We start from the raw sequence: 22,246 nt of genomic DNA, 5'->3' as shown, positions 1-22,246 counted from the left end.
AAGGGAGGTGGTGCTCTCCCCTACCCTGGGGGTCTTCAAGAGGAGGTTAGATGAGTATCTAGCTGGGGTCATCTAGACCCAGCACTCTTTCCTGCCTATGCAGGGGGTCGGACTCGATGATCTATTGAGGTCCCTTCCGACCCTAACATCTATGAATCTATGAATCTATGAATGCTGCCCTGACCTGGCAGGACATGTTGCAGGCACCCTCTGACCACTCAGAAAGTTTCTGCCTTGCTTCCAGCCGATCAGTGAGGTTCTCTCCTTTGCTTTCACAGATAATGTGGAAAGCACAGCAAGCAGTTATAACACAATGCAGATATTCAGAAGCTCCCATCTGCTCCCAGACACCTCCACTGCCCCTTCAGCTTTTCAAATACACACTCTACTGCCGGATGGCAGATACCTGTGGTATCATCAAACAGTTCCTTTTTCCTGTCCAAGTGGCCAGCACGTGCTTCCTAGACAGTCTCCCATAGTCACATACTGCAAATATCTTAGAAATTTTGCCCCCAGAACCACTATTTTCAATGCACAAAAAAGGGGATTTTCTAATGATCATAGATCTTGGACACAGTAGGAGCATCCTGGATCCTGGCCACGCTACATTAGCACTAGAGAATGTACCATGGAGAGATCTATCATCCTGTTCACAAACCCCTGGAGAGCAAGAAATAACAGGCATGCGAGTCCCATCAATGCCCCAAACAGTTCAGGAACACAACCTGTGCTAACCCATCAATATCTTCCCAATATGACCTTGTTCAGCTCATAATCTGGGGCAGCAGCACACACCTGCTTGATAACTGCTCAGACAGATGAACTGACAACCCCAACTGGAAATACTGGCCACTGGCTACTGGGAGTTGTGAGCTTCTAGCTGGTAATAGCTACGAGCATCTGCTAGAGGCCTGCAGTGTACAGACCTTGAGGAGAGAAGCCTTCAGCACCCGTGACTGGGCATCCCAACTCTGCACCACAAGCCTGTCCCCCCTTTGGCCAAGGAGAACATCATGCAGCACCGATCAGCTGGTTTCCACCTCCTTTTCCCTTGTTGATACCTGCAGGGGAGTAGTTACGATGGCTGCCTAACCACTCGCCAGCCCTCTGGGTCTTTGCCAACACAGCCGTATCCCTTCATGCATGTTCGCGAGGGTCAGGATGCTGACACTTGGCTGTTTTTTCCACCGGTTTCCTTGAAAACATGTTGAGAGTGACTCTGGCTCACTGAAGCCATAGAAATGATTGGCTACCAGTAGCGAGATCATGGGAGTCTGTAAGTGGCCCCAAGTCCCACCATTCAGGTAGGTTGCAACAGGAATGATATGCTGTGAGAAAAACCCCAGAATATGCAGAGACAAGTGGTAAAAATTTGCTCCTTTGCATATTTGCCCAGAAGGCCAAGCAGGTCATCTGAAAAAGTGCAGAGCTAGTCTGCTCACAATGGAAGTAAATTAGGAGAAGATTAGCCGAACAAGACAGTTACACCAGCAGAACCGCACAGGAAAAGCCCAGGTCAGAAAACAGTGACTCATCTTCCCTCTGAGAGGGCTTGCGGTGGGGGTCACACAGGGACCTGGTCTCAGCCCACCGCTACTCAGTGTCCAGACTGGTGTTGTAGAAGGAAATGCAAAATCATTTGTCGCTGACACAGACACTGGGAGAGCTGTGAATAACAACGGGGATGCGTTAGTCCTGCTGCTCACCCGGGTTGCTCGACAAGGTACACAAAGTGGACTCCATGAGTTTTCTAATGAGAGGCCTCATATAGGGTGTGTCTACACATGCACTTTACTGTGCATTAAAACATCACAAAAATGTGCTCTTTAGCTAATGCACATCAGAACAGGCTAATGTGCATTTTTCTAGTAGCTCGCAATGGAGGTAACTAGATTTAATGCGCATTACCTAAAGCGCATTAATGAATGTGTAGACATGCCCACTGAGGAGCAAGGAACACGGGGCACTCTGTAAGACGAGGGACCCTATACTGAAAAGCAGGGACTGAAAGAGGCTGGGTGGCCAGTATAGATAACACAATACGTGCTGAACTGCAGTGCATTGCTGAGGCCAAGAGGACAAACGCAAACCCTGAGAGAGATGCCAAGTTGCAGCAGGGCAGTGGTGTTGTGAGAGAGCCCTTTACTGGATATCGTGTCCATTTCTGGTGTTCGCATTTCAAAAAACATGCTAAAAAACCTTCAAGGATTCAGAAAAGAGCTACAAGAGCGGTCTGAAATCCGGCAGCCCTACCTTGCGGAGTGGCCAGAGCCGTTCGGCTCAAGGGAAGTATCAGAGGTAACTTGATCATGTCTTTCAAGCTCTTACCCCAGGAAAACATTTCTGAAAATAGTTACCTATTTAATCTAGCAGAAACAGGCATCACTAGATCCAGTGATTGGAAGTTGAAGCCAGGCAAATTCAGACTAGAAATAAGGTACAGGCAACCCCCACTTAATGGTGTTTCGCTTAGCGCTACTTCGCTATAACGCTCGTTTGGAATTGATACCCGATTCCACCTAGTGCTCAGCGAGTTTCGTTATAACGCTCGCGGTCGCCATCTGGGTCATTAAAAACACTGCGGTCGCCATCTTGAAACGTCAAATTCTTTCAGTTTCATGTAACGTTTGTTTCACGTAACGCTCGGTTTTTGGGGACCCAATGAAGAGCGCTAAGCAGGGGTTGCCTGTACACCGGGGAGGCACATACGTGGCACATGTGGGTGCGTGTGCACCCTCTGAGTGTGGCAGTGCACCCCCTACAAAAAGGGGCGCTCACCACCCCTCCCTCCCCTGCCGCCGACAGCACCCCCAGCGGCAGGGGGCACGCGTCGTTCATGTACGCGTCGTTCATGCTGTACACAGGTTTTAACAGTGAAGGAGAGTATCCGTTGGACCCACTGACCTCAAGGTCTGGGGAAGTCTCCATCACTTGCAGTCTTTCCATCGAGACCCGGTGTCTCTTTCAGATCCGGCTCAGCTGGAAGTGATGTGCTGGGGTCCCTGGGTGAGGTTTTCTGGGATGTGTTGTGCCAGAGGTCAGGCAAGATGCTCTCATGGTCAAGCCTGGCCTTAACATCCACAAATGACTTGAGTTAGCCTTGCAGGGGTGTAGGTTGTAGCCGTATTGGTCTCCAGACATAGGCAGACAAGGTTCCTTGGGTGAATTTGATATCTTTTATTAGACCAACCCAAATAGTTGGAGAATAGTTATTAAGTTAGCCTTTACACCTGAGGAAAACAGGTGTCAATCTACCACATCAGAGCTCTCCGTTCATGTCTTCCTTGCTGCAGCTAGACTCACTTTGCACCAGGTGTTCCTGGTGACACAGAGTGTGAGCTGAGCATCCCATCCAGAGCGCACACTCTTGTGCCCACCACAAGAACACTTCAGTTGTGAGGTACGCCCGCTCAGGGCTCGCCCGGGCCGGGGGATGTCTTCACTTAGCAGTCACGTGCCTTACCGAGACAGCTCTGCGCTGGCTGCCGCAGTGTGCATCGGGACAACCAGCTGGTTTTCACGTCACTGCAAGTCACTGCTTCTGCAAAGAGAGGACATTTTCTAAGCCATGCTCAGAGGACTTTTTGTACCGAGGGACAGGAGCCCAGCTGAGCCACTTGTCCGGACCTGCTCGCTCCCTGGTCCTGATGCCAGGGGTGACATGAAAAGTAACGGGCTATCGCAGTGGCTTTTAGGGTCAGTAACAGTCTCAGTCTGTTTTCCCATGGGCAAAGTCGTCCTGTATGCTGCAGAATGGCCTGGAGTTGATAAGCTTTCATTTGCTAACAATCCCTAGTATACTTAATTAAATACTGTCTAGCTAATCACGTCTGTGTCCTACCATATTTTCTTTATGAATCTCCCAGTTCTATTTGTTTTTCATGAAAATGCTGTCTGAACACAGCGCGTTGCAATACTCTTCTCTTCCGTTCTCCTCCCGGGCCATGTCCTGGACTGCTGGGTGAAACTTTCTGTTCTATGCTGTCCTCACAACAAGGGCAGCGGATAGACTGTGCTTGCCGTAGTTAATATTCCTGACACCCTGCACTCGCTGCGGCCAGAATCAATACAGCTGAGGAGGTGGTGCTGCGGAAACAGCTTTGTGCCAGTTTTTTGCACCTCCTGGAGATGCTGAGCTGGTGTCGTTTCCCAGTTGAAGTTAGTTCCCAGAGCCCCAGCTCCCCAGTTCAACGAGCCCAATGGCCAGTCCAAGTAGCCGAGGGTGCCGGGTGGCCGGGGCCATGCCTGCTCCGTACTCCCGGGAGAGCTGGTGTGAGGAGCTGCTACAGGACCAGGCCTGGGCCCTCCCTTGCATCAAAGACAAGCCCCCAGAGAGCCGGTAGCAGTAACACTCGCAGTCATTAACAGCACAGGCTGGTATCCAGATACAAGGCACAATGTCCTTCCCGATCCATTAAAGCCACCACAACTTCTAGTACTGTGCCCTGGGAAACGGCTCTCTTGCTTACACTGGTACGAATCAGAAGCAACCCCACTGAAATCACTGGAGCGACTGACACCAGCGTGCGACACCGCGGGGCAGAGTCAGACCCGGGGCGCTCAAGAAAGTAGTGAAAGGGATCCTTCAGCACCTGGCTGCTGCTTCCTCCCTTGCTCCTTCCTCCACCGCAGCCGGACGGTGGTGCGGACCGGACCGTACAGCCGGTAGCAGGACCCCCCCCCCGACACAGCGTCGGCTTCCCCGGTCCGTCCACGATCTTTCTGGCGGCTGCAGACCGTGCTGCGGGAAGGCAGCCGCGCAGCGCCCCTTCCCGTGGGCACGCCAACTTTGCATAACTGTATAAAGTTTCACAAGGCTTCTAATGCCTTTGAGAGTATATTAAAACAGACGTCATGAGATTTGCATAGTTCCTAAGCAATGAATCAGGGGGCCCACTGTACAGCAGATATGATTCATGGATTATGTAGGCACCTACAGGTGTGTGGGCTGGTTTCTGGAAGCCTTACAATTTCCTGCGGGACCTGAATATGAGCACGAGGGGTTGGGGAGCATGTTTCACTACATAATGAACTTGCTGGAACATTGCGGGTCCACGAATTACTAAAGGAAATGAGCCTTGTGAGGGCTGAATTCAATTAGCCAGGCACAATGATATAGGTCTTTGAGAGAAAAATGGCATCTATTTACAATAACTCAGTGAAGCACAATGGAAGTTAAGGGGCGAGCAGCAATTACGCTTCAAAGTGCTTTGCCTTTGTTAACACTGGCCTTTTCAGAGCTCCCTGGCAGAAGCCATTATCATCTGGCAGAAAAGAGACATCGTCTGTGACCCTGGCAATGTCTTGGCATTGTGAGAGCAGCTGGAACAAATTTCGCTTGAGCTCCAATAATGTCGAAAAAAGTTCAAATGGGAAGGCCCAAGCTGGGGTCTGGAGTGAGCAGCTGCATCCGCTGACATCAGGCGCGAATACAGCACAGCCTCTTCCAGTTACGTGTTAACCTGGACTGTCCTGGTTGTGAGGTGGATGGAGAGGTGCGCCCGCGAAAGCGTCGGCTCCAAGGGGGCGAGCCAGCTCGCCCGCTGCGTCGTCCCTCGGCTGCAGAAAGGGAGGGCTGACCCGCAGACACCAAAGGGCTGCTCCACGTGGCCCGAGAGGCATCTGGGCAGGGGTCACCCTGTCCAAGACGGAAACACCAGCCCGAGGGGGATGGAAGAAAGGTGCTGCAGCTTTTGCTGGAGTTGGGCAGGGGGAGGAAGGGGGATGACACACGTCTGTCAGTCCGCGATGGCCCCAGGGCCGTGAGACAGGGTGGAGAGGGGAGAGGAGCTTGCTCAAGAACAACTGCAATCTAGCTTCAACTCTCACAAATGTCAAACAGCAACTTTCTGCCCCCGCGCGGAGCGAGAGAGATGGATGTCTGTTGGGAGGCAGGCCTGATGCACCCTTCGCGGGGTTTCAGCGCGCGTGGCAGGCTGCCGTAAGGCTCAGGATCGACCTTTCTGGCTGCAACAGATCCTGGAGCACTGGATCGACTACATCTGTTCCCAGAGGGATCGTCCCAATAGCAGAAGTCCCCATTAGCAAGCAGTGATCTGTAGCTGTTTAAGCATCTAGGTAAGGTCACAGGAGGTCACACAAGCTCGAGTCAGGGAAGGGTTATGATTACAGTATTTTTTCCTTAACTTTTCATGGGGCAAGAAAGCCAAAAGCTGTGGAAAGGAACTGAAAGGAAGAACGAAAAGCAGCAGTTACGGCCTGAGGGCTCCACAGGAAGTTTTGTATTTAAAGACATGGTCACGCGGCAGAAGCTCTGCGTTGATGCGGGGTGGATGGCGTGCATTCGTTCTGCTTTGCTAGGGAGGGTTCACCCGGGTTTGCAACGGGCCTCGGGCGTTCTGGTCTGCTCACCTGCGGTGGGAATGGGGGTGGCAATGCCTGTGGCGAACATGTCCTGTGCCCGTGCGGTCTGTGTCCCAAGGTTGCAGCTGATCCGGGTTTCTCCAGTAACCTAAAGCAGCGTAGGACGGGCCCCGATCCGTTTTCAATCTCAGTGGCAGTGAGGGCACAGAAATTGGCTTGCAAAGAAACTGGACTGCTTCCCTCCCTCCACGTGAGCTGCTGGTGCACAGCAGGTATTGCCTGAGGCACGTGGGGCTGCTCTCCCCGGTCCATGCCTGCGCACAGGCAGCAGGGAGAGGGTGAGCTCTGCATCCCTGGCACTGCTACCAGCATCCAACGAGGAACTAATCTGCTCCAAATATAGGACCAGGAGCCACGGTCTGGTCTGCTCGAGGCAGTGCAGCTCTCTGCTGCCCTTACCTGCAGCAAAGCTCCACGTGAGCTGTACATCACCGTGTCTATTTATATCCATGTGCGTGGGCACACACCCGTGCAACCAGAGCTGCAAATGACTGCAGCAAAGATGAGCATTAAGACACTTGCAAAATGATTGTGGAAGACATGAACGCTACATCCAGTTCCCTGGGGCTAGGGTGAGGATGGGTATGTATTTCATGCTTCAACCTTGGGATTAGCTCAAGCGAGCCCTTCAAGTCAGCTATGCTGATTAAGGAAACCTCAGTAATTAGCCAGCCTGATGAGTCTTATGCAGCTCCGTAGTGTTATTCTTTCCACAGACTCAAGAGACTTGGGCAGCTGAGATTTGAGGTAATAAAGATCTATGCAGGGCTCTAAGCACTGACAGCACTGGGTATGCCAATCCAGTCTCGCTGGCACCGAAACCAGCTGTGCAGGGACGCAGCTGGCCACAGGCAGGCCCTCGGCCTCCTCCAGAGACCTGACAGCCCTGTCCCCTGCGACCCACTGCGTGCACGAGCGTAGGAACGGCGGGTCGGCGAATGCTCGGGGACAGCGGTCTTTGGCCCTGCCCGGGACACAGCCCCAGGACAGGGGAGGGCACATCCGTACGAAGGGGACGGGGCTGTGGGAGGGAAGTGACATCAGACACGTGCTTTGCAAGAGGTAAAACGCAGTTGGTGTCACAGGTCCCCAGGACTGTCTCGTGCTGGGAGAGGAGGAGACGGGAGCGTAGCTGTCCTCAGGGATACCTCGTGATGGTTCAAACCCCTGGAGGTGGCCTGGGCTCTGTGGAGCCATTTTTAGACCCTCCGAAATGGGAGGTGGGGGGGAGCAGTGTTGAGCAAAATACCTGAGGATGCTGCAATGGCAGAGGAGCCTGCCGAATGCCTCCCCCTCCACGAGCTTGGGATCAGATCAGGTTTCTTGTTCTCCCCCCAGCCACCACAGAGAACACGTTCTGCAAAGAGCAAGGGCAAGGGGTGCCACAGGGCAGACGAGGAGCTGCCAGGCAGGGTGCGGCCCGATCCGAGGGGAGAAAGCAGGGGGAGAGACGCCCTTATGGAAGGGCCCGTACACCGGGGGCTGGCCCTTCTCACTGCTCTCAGCACCTGGGCCCAAGCCTGGACTGCTCGACAGCATCCGGCCTCATGCCCAGAAGGGCCTCGAGTGTGGGCTGAACTTCTCGTACCCATTCTCCATGGAAGGTTAATTTCTGCTGATTGCAAACCCATCTCAATCTTATTAACTTGCAGCACAGAAGAACAAGACACAACTGAGAGCAATAAAACCTACATATAGTTCCTCAAGCATAAAATGCATGCAATAGACTCTAGCGGAAAAGAACAAGGCTGCTTAGAAAATGAAAACAGTGTGATTTTTGTAAGGGACAAGAGCAGTTGGGTGGCAGGACTCAACTAGAGCATATGCTGCTATTACAGAAGCACCGGGAGACACCCCTGCTGGGGACTGGGACCTGCAGCAAAAGCCCTATGCTGCAAGAGATGGTCCCTGCCCACACGTTTCCGGTCAGAGCTGACAAGACAAAGACTGGAAGAACAGGAAGATGAAGCGATGTGGCCAAGGGCCATAGGGGGACAACAGTAGATGCAGGTAGAGAACCAGGTGTCCGTGCTCCTGCCCATTCGATCACCCCGAGCAAGCGTCTTGAATGGGGGACAGGGGCCGTATCGTCAGCCACAGACATCCCTCACTTCAACCATTCCCTTAAAAACAGTGATGGCACAAGCGGGTCCTTCAAGAAATAGCCCTGGCTATCGCAGGAGTAGGCGAAGGAGCTGGAATTGCCCCAGCTCCTCACCCAGCGCTAGTGCAGCCCCGTCCCAGCAAAGGAAAGAGGAGAGAAGCATTCAGAGTCCAAGGGCACAAGCACAGAAGCAAGTGCATTGGAGATGAGCACTGGCAGATCTTGGCCACCCATCCGCTGCTCCATGGTAATTCCCCATATACACACCTTCTCTCTCGGTAAGAAGATGAAAGCTAAGTTTCCATCCACCCTGGTAACGCGGAAGTGGCTGTGGAAGAGCTGGCACTCCATCAAGTCCCGTCCCTACTTCCGTCTCAGTATCTGGTCCACGTACTCCAGCCTCAGAAGCACGCGGTATAAGTACGTCACGTCCGGCACCCCCGGATGTCATCCCTGGCACACGCGATGTCACATTGCCTCCAGAACAAAGACGATGTGAACGGGACTTTAGCCCTCACCGAAGCAGGGGCTGACCGTGTCCCTGCGCGCTGCGTGCTCTCAGCGTACCTCCCCATCGGCACAGGGCAGCAAGGTGAGTGGGTTTTAAGAACATGTATTTGGTGATGGGGACAGCAGCAAGCCTTTGTGTTACATGTAACTGCTTGCTGGATCAGCAGACATGGTGTTTCATTATGAATGTAAAGTAATGTCTGCCTCATTACTAATCTAATATTCCCCCATTCCCACAGGGACACCTCCTGGGAGCAAAAGCAGCTTTACAGAGCTGCAAATTTCCCTGCTGTTGTGCCTGCTCCGTGAGACGGAGACGCGGCTGGCCTTCTTGGGGACGGCGTGTAAGCTGAGACTCTGAAGGCGCAGGTGAACAAAGCAGGCAGCCAGTTTTGACAAGGTTTGAATATGACATGGCCCTGCAAAAGGAGGGGTGGAGGGAACAGAAAGGTCTCAGGGAAAACAAGGCCAAGTGCTTTTTCCCCCTCCACAAAAACAGTTAAGAACTTCTATTGGTTTGGAGTAACAGCGCTTGCAGAAAAGTGAGAACGGGCAGTCTCTTCTGGAAGCCGATATGAATTGCCATCAGAGAGGAAGAGCATATGAATAGGGAAATGAGGTTAAAGGCTACAGGTGCAAGACGTGAAACCTCTGGCTAGGGAGGCGTTTACAGCGCAAGGTTCAGGTGAGAGCACAGGCTGGAAGTTAGAAGACCCTTTCAGGCTTTGCCCAGCAGAAGCCAAGACCTGACAACTTAGCATATTGGTGAGCAGCAGAAACACCTATGCGGCCAGAGCAAGGCACTTGTACTTTAAGAGGTTGGTTTATAAGGCATCCGATGCTGTCCATGTCCCTCTGAACGCAGAGAAACAACTCTCCAGACTCTCCTGTCTGAGGCCAGACCAGATCAGTTCTGCGGAGGAAGCCAGGCCACGAGGCCCAGGTCTTTGCAGAACCTGAACCCGTCTCAATCCTGTGTCCAGAACAAGGACCCCGGAGCCCCAGCTTCATCTGCAGCCAGATCCCAAACTGAGCACAACTTTCTCTGACCCTTGGCAGCGAAAATGCACCAGGTGTCATATCCACCGTCCACAGTAAAAGTAATTGTACGTGAAAACAGGCCTTTTTCTAGTCTGTAGCCTAGGATGGGCCCCACGTGTCTGAAACAGGCAATCCCAACACGCAAGGTCAACCCTAGGTCCAACGCAGCCGGCACCCCGCCAGCGCCGGATCACTCGGAGGAAGACAACTCTCAGCTCCGCGTGCCTAGGCAGGGGTGCTCGGCGTCACACACTGGAGGTGCTGAGCAGAGAGGTTTCTTGCAGCCCCAGTGTACGAGCAGCTGGAGCAAGAGCAACAGTGACGCTTGTACCATATTGTAGTGGTGATTGTTGGCCACAAAGTGATCCAGCAGCAGCGCCCAACTTCTCCTTCTGCAGTAGCGAATCTTGTTTGACAGAGGTGGATTTCCCTGGGGCGTCGTTACAAACCATATATGACTTTATTGGGAGGCACATTACTGCTATCTGTAATTTGCTGTATTATGTATTAAAATGCAAGAAACTAGGCAACAGAATACTCGAAAGATGTTGCGTCTTTCGTCCTGCACGTCTTTCAGATTCATATAACAAAAACCATGCCATCTGAGGATCTTGCCAGAGGCCTTGCATGCACTGTCAAGGCCTCTAATCATGAGCGTGGCCCTCCTTTGGACTCTCTTGAGCTTCCCCACATCTTTGCTGAAGTGTGGCACCTAGAACTGGTTAGTCTATAAGGTGCAACTCCATTCTGCCTTCTACCTGACTCCAGACTGACGTGATGAGCCTACAGCTCTCCACCGGGTTTTCCCAGGGAGGGAAATGGGATGAGCACAGCTCCCTCTGCAGACCAGCAATGCTGCTCCTACGCCAGTCGAACCACTTCGTGGCCGTGCTCGCTGTGGTGCTTCTGTGGCACTCGCCGTCCCAGCTGATACCGCTGTGCAACCCGACCAGAAACCTTTCGTCTCGCTGAGCTGTGCTCAAGTGATTCAACAAGCGAGTGGTCGGGTATCTGCAAACTGTAGCAGGAGAGGATTTCAGCTGCTCGTGCTTCGTGACGGGATTGCAGCTCAGAGGCAGAGGCTGGGTCAGGGTTTGTTGGTTCATTAAGTGAGCATCGCTAGGCTGGAACAGGAAAAGAGAGAGAGGGAATCAGAGTGATGCAGCCAGGACCGCCTCACGCACACATGAAGTGCAGAGCTTGCATGGCCCGGGGGGGGTGGGGGTGGCCGTCCCATCCTCCGAGGCAGCACATTGCTTGGCAGGCCAGGCTCCCTACAAGGCTCAGCAGCTCGTTCAGGTGATTCAGTCTCCTTCAGATTAGATGTGATCATGACTGCTGGACCGCTGTCTGCTGAGCCCAAACAGCGGGACCGGGTGACATCAGCAACGCCATACAAGCGGTGTGCAGGGAGCCATAAACCAGGGAGTTTGCTTCGGTTATGGAGGAGTTCAGTTTGGGTGTTTTCTTTGAAGGAACAAGGGGGAAAATCACCCCGAGGACTGAGGATGAGTTCTGAATAAGTTCCCACAACAATCTGCCTGCATACAGAAGCTCCTAGATGTACCTTGCCCTGGCACGGGACCACGCTGGAAGCTGGGCACACGGCGCCGTGCTGCCCGAGAGGACTCGGGGAAGACGCGGTCCGAGACCAGCGATGGAGCTGGCGGCAGTGCTGGAGTCCAGGCAGGGTCTGAGGAGGGAGGAGTGGCTGCATGGGTTGCAAACACCTGCTGACCAAGAGGATCCGGAGCCCAGAGGAAGGGGATCAGTAAAATCCATCTGGGCCTTACAGAAAGGGAGGGAGGCACAATAAGGTAATGGGGATAATGTCTTAGTGCCGTGAGGAGGGTTTGGGGATGTTTGCTGGTTGCCGCATGGAGCTGGGAGGGAATTTCACCTCCGTTATTTGTGGCAGGTCTGGGTGTTATGTCAGGGTTGGTGGTGGTTTGAGAAAGAGGTTAGATGATGGGTTTGTCTGGGATGGTTGGGGTAAGGACGGTCCTGCCGCAGGCCGGGGTCTGACTAGAAGACTTCTGACGGTCGCTCCCAGCCCCGCGTCTCTATGACTCTACGAGTCAACAACCAGGATGCATTGATGGAAAGCAGCCCTTGTCAAAGGGGGACTCCACCTGAGTGCCATGGTACTCGTCTCCTGGGACCAAGGCTGCTCTAGATGATCATAGGATCATAGGAAAGTAGGGCTGGAAGGGACCTCACATCTAGTCCATCCCCTGCTAAAGGAAGGATCATCCCTGACTAAACCATCCCAGGCACTAATCCATCCGTCCACCCATCCTACTCCTGAACGTTTCCAGGGATGGAGGGTAACAACTTCTCGAGGTGCCTGGGCCAGTGCTTGACCACCCTCATGGCCAGAAGGTTTCTCCTCATCTCCAACCTAAACTTCCCAAGCTGAAGCTTGACACGTGGCTCCTAGTCCTGTCCCCTACAGCCACAGAGACAAGCCCATCTCTATCCACTCTTTGCCCTTGAAATTGCCCTTCAGGTGTCTGAAGACAGCGATCAACCTCCCCCCGCCTCAGTCTTCTCTTCTCTTCTCCAACCTGAACAGCCCTCGTTCCTTCAGCCTTTGCTCAGGCGTCTCGCTTCCCAGGCCCCTAATCATTTGTGTTGCTCACTGCTGGACTCCTGCCAATCTGTCCATGTCTGCATCCTTTTAGACACGTGGGGCCCAAAACCGGACACAGGACTCCAGGCCAGGCCTCGCCAGTGCTGAGCAGAGCCGAAGAATCGCTGGTTTAAATATCCAGGAAGAAGAAACCCATCTAAATGAGGATGCATCAGTGGATAACAGAACATCTGTGGGTAGAAGGATAGACAACAAGAAGAAAGAAAATGGGACTATTAATGAGCACAGCAATGAGGCAGGCGATAGAGCTAATGACAGGGCTGTGCAGGGGATGGGGTGCTGACAAGAGCAAATGCTTGTATTTGAACGCCTGGAGCCTGGGCAGCAACCTGCGAGAGCTTGAACTGCTGGTGCAGAAAGCGAGACCTGAGATACGAGGGATGACCAACACGGTAGACCAGCGGTCGTGACTGCTTCAGTGGGTATTGAAGGCCGCGCACTGTTCAAGAATAGTCAAATAGAGAAAAACGGGGTTAGGTACCATTATACATTAGTGATATGTAAATAAATAGGGAGGGATAGCCTGCATAAAGCAGAAGCTATTTGGTCAAAATCGTTTTGGGGAAGCGTGGTAGCGGGTTCTTCCGGGGCAGAGCTGGGAGCCTGCGCAGAGGTCTGTAACGCCGCTGGAGAGAGGAGCCACCCTGGAAGACTTGGCCCTCTCAAACATTGATTAAAGAGCTGTGCTGTGCTGTGTCTAGTGGTCTACATTACTCCTGGGCGCGATAGCTGCCACGTTTCCACCAAACGGGAATCGAACACAGTAGAGAACGTTACTTCGCGTTGGGGTTCGGTAAGTAATGAGGACGTTTGTAGAAGGGCGGGTGAAGAAAATAACCTTGGACCGAATGATTATGAGTTGACTCAGTTGATATGAAAGGGAAGGATAAGGAAGAACAGAGGTCTGTAATGAAGGTAAATCAAAGCTAGGAGGGGATAGGTTGCTCTGTCAGCTTGTCCCCGCGGTTTACCTGCGTGACAAGGATGAAGAAGAACGTGAACACGACACTGGACCAGCGTACAACAAGGCTCGTGCGAGCTTGCTGCCTGACCTAGGACGGGAAGGGCGCAGCCCTTCTCCCTGATGACCGGTCTGCATCTTGGTATGGTCTCTTGTATCCCGGGCGAGAGAAAGGCCCCATCAAGTTACTGCCACGGGCCTTCCCGCCCGAGCCACCACCATGTCACTGTGCCCCTGGCAATCCCTCCCCTCGGGGCAGCTAACCCTGGAGCACTGCCAGACGAAGGAGAGAGGGAAACACCAGGGAGAGGCCTGGCGTTCTCTGCAGGGCTGAAATGTCTGCAATAAAGACCCCCCGAACACAGACACCGGTCAGAAACCGGTGTCCCTGCGGGTGGCAAGAGCAGCGCTAGGGCCGGCAGTCACTGCACTGCGATCCGATGGAGTCCAGATCACATACCTTCGTTAATGAAAATCACATTGCTCCGCACGGCTCGTATCTGTTTGGTTCATACAATACTGGCTCTCGAGTTTCCTGCCTTTCATAAAATCAGAGGCCTTTCAGCACTCGGTGCACTCGCAGAAGATACGATCTATTGGCACGGGCTCTTTCCTCACTTCTGGGCTACTGCCATTGTTCAGTCTCTGCAGATTACTTAATGCATCTTTCTGCTAATCTCCGCCAATGCCTTTGAAGGATGTGTCTGGAGGTCAGCCCGGCACCGGCAACTGAATTAAGTTGTATATGAATCTTAATTACCGACACCCCACGGCTTTCCCCCTCACCTCTCTGAGCAGCAGCGAAAGGTGTGCTGCAGGCTCACAGCACAGCCCTTCCCCGTCGTCCTGCCGTTTCTGCCCGTCATCTTCCTTGTAGGCCGATGAAGTCATGGTCTCATTGCTGAGGAAGCGCGTGTCCTCCTTTCACTCCTGCAAGGGGTATGAGAAGCGTATTAGGACACTCCAGAATGACAGGAATTATTTCGGGAGTTCACCAAGAGCAACGATGACGATGCAGACTGGGTCTGGGAGAGATCGTCCGGGCAGCGATACCATCGAACTGTCTCCGGGAACAAGCGAGCAAGTGCAGCTCCCTGCACGCTGCCAAGGGCCAGCGTGGCCAGGCTTTGCTGAGGGCAGGTCTGCGGCAACGCCTGCTCGGCGGCAGCCCCGGCTCTGCCCCGCTCCCGTGACCTGCGGTTTCTAAGTTGGACTGCGAACCTGCTCCTGCTCCCTCTCCACACAGGGAAAACCTCGACCGGAGGCTACAGTCAGCAAAGTTCAGGCAAATGAAGGAGGAAACATTTAAGCAAGGGTAATTAGCCATCAGCTCCGTGTTCCTAAGGGACACGGAAACGTCTCCATCTCTCAAAGCGTTTAGAGCGAGCTGGACGTCTGCCCGAAGCACAGGCTCTGGCTCAGCCCCAAGCCGCTGGTCCGGAGGCAGGGACGACTGAAATCCGTGTCCTGCATCAGGCAGGAGTCGGTGTTTCTTCCCAGGCAGCACCTCGCAGTGTCTGCGCCCCGTGCACGGACTGTGCGCTTGGCTGACAACAATTCAAGGAGACTAAAGGCTGGACTGAGCATCTGGTCCCTGCCCCGATGCTCTGGGCCGCGGTGAGATGTTACGGCTTCTCTCTTCCTGGCTTTACTGCCCTGCTTTACGTGGCTGTGGTGCTGCCGTGCCCAGGCCTGGTCTGCGCGCACACAGAGGGCTCGCTCCCGACCCCCGAGTTACGTCCCCGTGCACTGCCCCTTATATCCCGTACGGCACGGGTCCCCTTGCCTCAGGGACTCTGCTGCACTTAATAACCCACCTAACGCTCGCTAGAGGTGGAGCATTTCATGCCAACAGTGGCAACCTGCTAGCAGGGGAGTAGCAGGGAATCGGCATGCAGGGGACACAGTCTGGTATAGGGAAAAGCTGTCTCTAGCCCCCACAAAGGTGACGGTGAAGTTGCTCCCCAACACCTGCTATCCTATAGTAATTTGGCTTGAAGCAGAAATGTGGATTGTGCTTACACCACTTGGGGAGGCAGGACTTTGCCCAGAAGTCACAGGCCTCCAGCCACCCGAAGGATCGGTGAGGAACCAAAGCACATTGGTTTGCTAAAGGACGAGGAGCCTCGCGTGCTCAGCTGCCCGCGGCTCCGCAGACACGCGCTGCCCCGGACAGGAGGCGACCGCGAGCAGAGGAATACTCCCTTGGTGCGGTGCCAGGCTCCCACCCGCTGGGATGCTTTCAAGAGGCTGAGAACTGTAACACGATGCTAAGCAGTAACGATAATTAAATAATCAGAGTCTTTGTTCTATTACTGAGACTGCTACAAGAATCTGTTTAGCCTAGCTTAACCAATTTGCTACAGTGGTTGTTTTTAGAGACAGAAAATCAATCTCGCACCATTCCTGCAGCCCGGCGCGGCCCTGCAACAGAAGGTGTCTGTATGGCGGGCAGAGCCCTGGACGTCCCTGCCAGCAGCGCTTCCCCACGAAAGGCCAGTACCTTGCCGGCATTGCTACCACGTCGATGCCACGGGAGGGGATGAGGAGAAGACATGGGGAGGGCCAACATGTACTTTGATTCTTCCTAGTGTCACTAGCCCTCAGCGTCTTTGATCCTCACGCCCAGAAGGCAGGCAGGGAAAAGCAAGACGTATTTAGGGTGGGTTGCATTGCAGGCTTAGGGCTGTGCCTGGCACCATTGGTTTCCATCCCACTGGGCCGCTCATCTCAGGAAGCGCTGCGGGCAGCAGTGAGTGACTTGGTGGGGATTCGGCCCGCAGACAAACGTCCCTGCATTTATCTTTTTCTGAGCTGTGTCCCATTGCTCCAGCTGACGTGCTTGGGCCCCTGGAGCAGCTGCTGTGTGTCCGGGGCTGGATTCGCGACAGGATTCCCGAGCCCCATGCAGGGGTAGTGCCGGCATCCCACGGCTGCCCTAACAGCCGGCCCTCCAGGCAGCGTGGGGCAGCCAAGGCTGCGTGTGAACCCCATGGGACATCCCCTAGCGCCTGCACTCTCCAGTGCCAGAGGCACTGGTTCAAATGACTGTGCCTTCAGTCTTGTCCTGCCTCTGATCCTGTCTGGATTACATCTCAGTCAGACGTGGTTCCACTAATTCCTTGTGCATTTCAGCCTGTGATTGTAGCACAAGATACGAGGGAAAGTGAACTCATTTCAAAACATCTGCTACATTTTGGTGATAAAGATCAAACTCTTAGGGCCTAAATTATTCAAAAGTTCTGTCCTGGCAACAATAAATCAGCAACGGCGGCGTCTAGGCAATGTAACTCAGCGACGGAGCGACACAAACAGGCCGCTAAAGGAAGAGATCCTGCCTTTAGCAAAGGGTAACACACACCCCGAGGCAGGGTCCGACTCTCACGCTTGGAAAAACATTAATTAAGTTTTATTGCTGAATAGAAAGGGCCTCGGAGAATAGACAGACAAGAATTATATGCACTCAAAGAAGAGAGCAGGAAGAGCAGCCTGACTTTACCAGCGTGAACCACTAGCTGCCAGCTCCACCGGTGTGAACTGAAGACCAGGTAGTTGTCCTAAAGTGGCCCAAGAAATAACAGAAATTGGCCATGGGCCTCTGTGCCAAGCCTGAAGAGACTTCCCAGGGATAAGCTTTAACCGTGCCTAGTGTCACCGGTCTCATTGCAAGAGCGACACGAAGAAACAAAAGACCGCTGAGTTAAGGGATGCAACCGTGACCCCACTGCAGACCCGTCCTGTTTCTCCACGCTACGAGCCCTGGCATGGCGTGGCGTGGCGTGGCGTGTCGCACCGACCAAGCGTCACGCAAGCAGCAGCAAGGTAACGGGCACCCGCGGTTGTGAAGTCAGCGTTGCCCTGTTCTGGAGAGCTGGGGATGAGGCGCAGGACATTACTTTGGTGACGGCTACAGGCCGAGTGAACAATCGAGCCAGCGTAACACCACGGGCACGGCTGTACCTTGTCTGCGTGCAGTCAGCAGAGTTATGCCACTGTCCATGGCAGACACTTTGACACCGTGCCGGTTTACTGGTCCGACACATTTGCGTGACTTAATTACAGGACAGGGAGAAATAACAAGAGCAAGACAGCCGTGAGGATGTTGCACAAACGGCTAGTTCCGTGCCCCTGGAGGCTTGTCCAATCCACCCCAGGAGAGAGTCACACACAGGCTAGGTCCAATTTCAGATGTATTTGTTTGCAAACAGACCGACCCAGGAGTTGTGCCACTCAGATCAAGGTCGACAACAAACTGGGTCTGAAACGTCTTTTTATAGCCAAGGTAAACAATAGATTTCAATGTATCGTGCAATTATTGGCAGACTTAGCATTACGTCTTGCATCGTATGTCTAGCAGTTACATGTTCTATGACGGTTTACATACATGTCTCATTTACATCTTAAATCCCCTCCCAGGGGCAGTTCTTAAGCCCCTCGCGGTCATCCTTCGGTCAGGGTCTGGTCTCTCCACCTCAGCATCTTCCCTGCCCCTCTTCTCTTATCTCTTGTAAGGAGTTATTTATTGCATCTGTTCCTGGCTCTGTCTGCAGAAGTTTTTGTGCATACTCGTAAATCTATCATTAGCATATATGCCTTAGCAAAAGCAATTATGAAAATATGCAGAAGCAATTATAAAAGCAGGAAAATATAGATTATGCTATATTTTTACCACAAGGACAACAGCTACTCTCACGTGACAGACTTCACCCACCGCTCACCAGTTCAGCGTGCCGGCGGTCCTGGCAGCGCGGGCTCTGACTCCGTAACTCCTGGGGAATCCCAGTCAGACCTTTACCAGCGGGCACGGGATTCGCAGGGCCACAGCCACGAACGTGGGGATGCACCCGCAGAGGAACGTGCCCAGCGCGTGCTCCAAAGACCATCGTTTAGGCTCCCTGCCATGCAGGGTGACCCCATAGTCCTCCGACCGGGCAGATCCTGCAGACAGCGCCCCAGGCCCACATCTTCCTTCCACCAGCAATCTCGCGTGCTGATAGCGCTGAGCGCAGGTCTGCGCCCAGCTCCAGAGGGGAGGTCGTTTAGTCTCAAGAGGAGCCAGGACCTAAGATGGGTAGCAAAGATTAGGGCTCAGGCACTGGCAGAAAGGGCCAGCAGGACCTGGACGCCATTAGATTACAGCAGATTAGATTTAGGATCTCACCAAAAGTCCTACAGAATCACAGAAAACGAGGGTGGAGGGGACCTCGGGAGGTGACATCTAGTCCAACCCCTGCTCCAAGCAGGACCAGCCCCGACTAGACATAGAGACTGAAGAAAAATGAGAGTAGCCGCCCACACGTGGAGCACCTCAGTGGCCGCGCAGAGATGTTTGCTGCGGCTGTACGGAGCCCCAGCTAGTTTACAGACTCACCTTCGCCGGGAGCTCGGGAATCAAACCCTGCAGCGTCTGGGTACTACTGCATCTGCAAAGCCAACCTGCTCTTCAAACGCCCGCCTATGCTCCTTCACGGAGATCACGCTGACGTCCCCTTGTCGGTCGGACGCACCTATTGCCAGAGGGGCTGTCGTGTTGTCCTAGCCCACGATGCGGCAGCCCGGGGCTCGCTGGTTCGGTTGGGTGAGCCGAGCGCTGTTGCTGCAGGAGGCAAGGAGCTGACACTTGTGAGCGGTGGCAGGTTCGGGTCCCAGGCACCTGCGGGCCAGGGCTGTTCCTGCTTTGGGCAAACAGCTCCCAAACCTGTCGTCACCGGTCTGAGCACCCCCCAAACGCAGGGGAGCAGAGGCTCCAACTCTTGAGTTCGAAGAGAAAAGCTCAATGCACATCATGCAGACGGCGGTAGCTGGACATGCCAGGAGAGGGGATTCGAGGGTGCCCAGCTGCCCGTGAAAGCATGGGACCTGTGGAGCAACAGAGAGGACTCCCTTCCCTTGGGGCAGGCATTTATTTTGGGCGGAGGGCCACTTACTGAGTTTTGGCAAGCCATCGAGGGCCGCATGACGGGCAGCCAGGGGCAGATCAATATGAGTTTTCTAAATGTTTTAGGGGCCGGATAGAACGGCCCGGTGGGCTGCATCCGGCCCGCATTTTGCCCACCCCATCCAGGACAGAGCATCACTGGCCCGGCTGGCCCGGGGCAGCGGGGGAGGAAGATTTTACTTGTGGACGTGAGGGGCCCAGATGGCTGCCGAAGGCAGGACAGCGGGGCTGGAGATTGCTGTCTGCGCCGAGGCCGCTCTGAAATATACTGCTTATTCCAACAGGCTTTCAGCGGGGAAGAGTTCAGTGCACAGCCCTGCGTGTGTGTGAACAAAGAGATGCCAAGAAGGGCTCAGATTCACGCTTCACTGGCTTCTCCCTTCCTTTTCAAATTAAACCAATTTTGCAGTCAGCAAGCTTCACTGCCCCTGGAGTCCTCCTTACAGGCTAATCATGTGCTGGGAGGTTTTTGCTGTTGGCCACATTTGCTGCACGCTGTTCTGCCAGAAGAGAGAGCAGGCACGCAGCCAGGCTCTGCTCCCTGAAGTGCCGTGTACAGGTGCTGCTGGGCCGGGCGGAGAGCAGCGCCTAGCGCAGAAATACCAGACTTCACAGTCGTCCTCCTGCGACTCACCTGCCATCCTTCGCGCTGGCAGCCAGGGCCCGAGAGTGACCAGGCCGGCGTCTCTACACTTCCAAAGCAGGGAGCCCTCGGACGCAAGCGCTCGGACGAGACAAGAAACGTCCCTTTCTTTGTCTGCAGCCAATGTGCTGCGCGCTGGACCGGCTCGAGGTACTTCAGAGACAAGCAAATTCCCAAATACTTCCCTTCTGCTGCTGCCCACTCATTCGTCAGCCTTACTTCCCAGAAACAGCATGAATCATGCTAATAAAACAAAGCCCCTCTGGAAACATCTAGGCTTCAATAACTGATAAGTATTTATCTCCTGCATTTGTTAAGCAAAAAGTCTCCAAAATGAAAATGCTTTGTAGAGAGTTTTCCTTTCACAATTGCGAGTCCTTCCTCCAAAACTAACAGTACATTTACTTGTGAAATAGTCTATTTTTTGTCATCAGAACATCTCTGTTTTCTTTCTTTCCTTCCTGTACACTTATTCCAGCCATGACCCACTGCAATGCTGGCTGAATTCATATCAAAATATTTATACAAGTGTTGAGCTATTATGTCTGTCAGGGAACCAGAGCAGATTCAAATGGATCATTATGCCATTTTTCTCTCTCACCAAATGACCCATTTCTCCAGTGGAAAAATATGGCTGGAGTAAGAGGAGGACATTTATATTTTTTTAAAGAGTCGTGGAACTAGTGTGGATCCCAGCTGGCCAAATCTTTTTGACCTGCTGTTTGCACGAAGTAGCAGAAATAGAGAATAAAGAGAACTTCCCTCATTATGCATGTTCCTACCAAAAGGCACTCAAGTAATTAAAAAAAAAAGACAAGCAAGCTGCACAGGGGATAAAACCAGGAGGCAATGCAGAGAAGGCTGCGTTTCGCTAAAGGGAGAGTCTGCGCGTCTTCGTGTGGTCTTGTTCCCGTAGCACCGTGGGCAGAGCTAGCATTTTGAAAAGGGGGTGCACACGGTGTGATGCATCATCGCATTTAACACAGTATCTATTTTTCTCCAGTTAAAAAGAAACTAGAAGCTTTATTAATACGTTAGGGACCTGGGCTATATCATTCAGTTTAAGAGAAGAACAAAAAAAATAACTTTCTTGGCACGTGCATACATTTGTTATATTATCTATCAAGCATAACAAACACAACAAGCTAGGCAAAAAATAATCAAAGGAAGTTCTTCATTGGTCCTGTAGTCATTAAAAGTAAATGTACACCTCTGTTTCAGATTCATAAGACAAACTGAGACTTCTTGATCATTTTGACAGTTCATCCATGCTTCACTGCCAGTTATTTGCACATCGCATCGGAGTTAGCAGGTCGAGCTAGAGTTAAAGCCAACCTGCAGGGCTGTGAAACAGGAGCTCCACTACCAGAAGCAGCTTGCAGACAGCAGAACGGGGCAAGAAAAGATAGCTTCATTAGTGGACCATCAAGACCATTAGAAAGGACAGCGGGTCGTTAAAACCTGTGGCCTGAGGCATTTAGAAGGAATCGGACAGGTTGTAATGAGCCGTGAAGCCAAGTGGCTGCCTCCGCGCTGCCTGAACGGGGGCACGCTTGCCCCCCTGGGCCCGGCCCGGGGCAGCGCCTCCAGCCGGCTGGGCCCCGAGTCCCAGCCCCGAAGGGTTTGGAGCCGGCGAAGCTAACTGGAGCTGCAGGGCCTCTAACCCTCTGAAAGCCAAGCGTGGTGCCTGCTCGTGGATTTGGGAGTCTAGTTTTCAGTGCCCTGGTTTGCTGCTTTGGGCTAAAAGTTAAATTACTGAATAAATGTGGGGGGCATCGTTGTAGCTGTGATGGCTCGGGACATGTATGAGGCAAGGGTTCTCCACGGTACCTTTTGCTGGAGCAACCTTATAGTTGGGAGAGCTGCTGGACGAGCTTTCAGGCATCAGGTGCCCTTCCTCGGGTCCCTGCGCGTGCCCCCGAGGGACCTGAAGCAGGTCCCCAGATACCCAACAGCTTGTCCCATAACCGTCTCTGCGAGACAGTTGTGCCAATAAAAGCCAGCACAGAAAT

General features: G+C 53.2%; 1 long non-coding RNA gene across 1 annotated transcript; it reads right to left on the bottom strand.

The window, feature by feature from the left end:
- Positions 1-2,871: 2,871 nt before the first annotated feature.
- On the bottom strand, positions 2,872-21,036 carry LOC109281719 (uncharacterized). Its single transcript, XR_009463564.1, has 3 exons — positions 19,025-21,036; positions 14,440-14,583; positions 2,872-12,862 (listed from the first exon to the last, which is right to left on the bottom strand). It is a non-coding gene; the product is annotated as an uncharacterized LOC109281719 (long non-coding RNA).
- Between the last annotated feature and the right edge of the window lie 1,210 nt (positions 21,037-22,246).

This window comes from Alligator mississippiensis, chromosome 7 (genome assembly GCF_030867095.1).
Source record: "Alligator mississippiensis isolate rAllMis1 chromosome 7, rAllMis1, whole genome shotgun sequence".
NCBI lineage: Eukaryota > Metazoa > Chordata > Crocodylia > Alligatoridae > Alligator > Alligator mississippiensis.
Note: the sequence above shows the minus strand (reverse complement) of the source record. Positions and strands in the feature narration are given on the sequence as shown.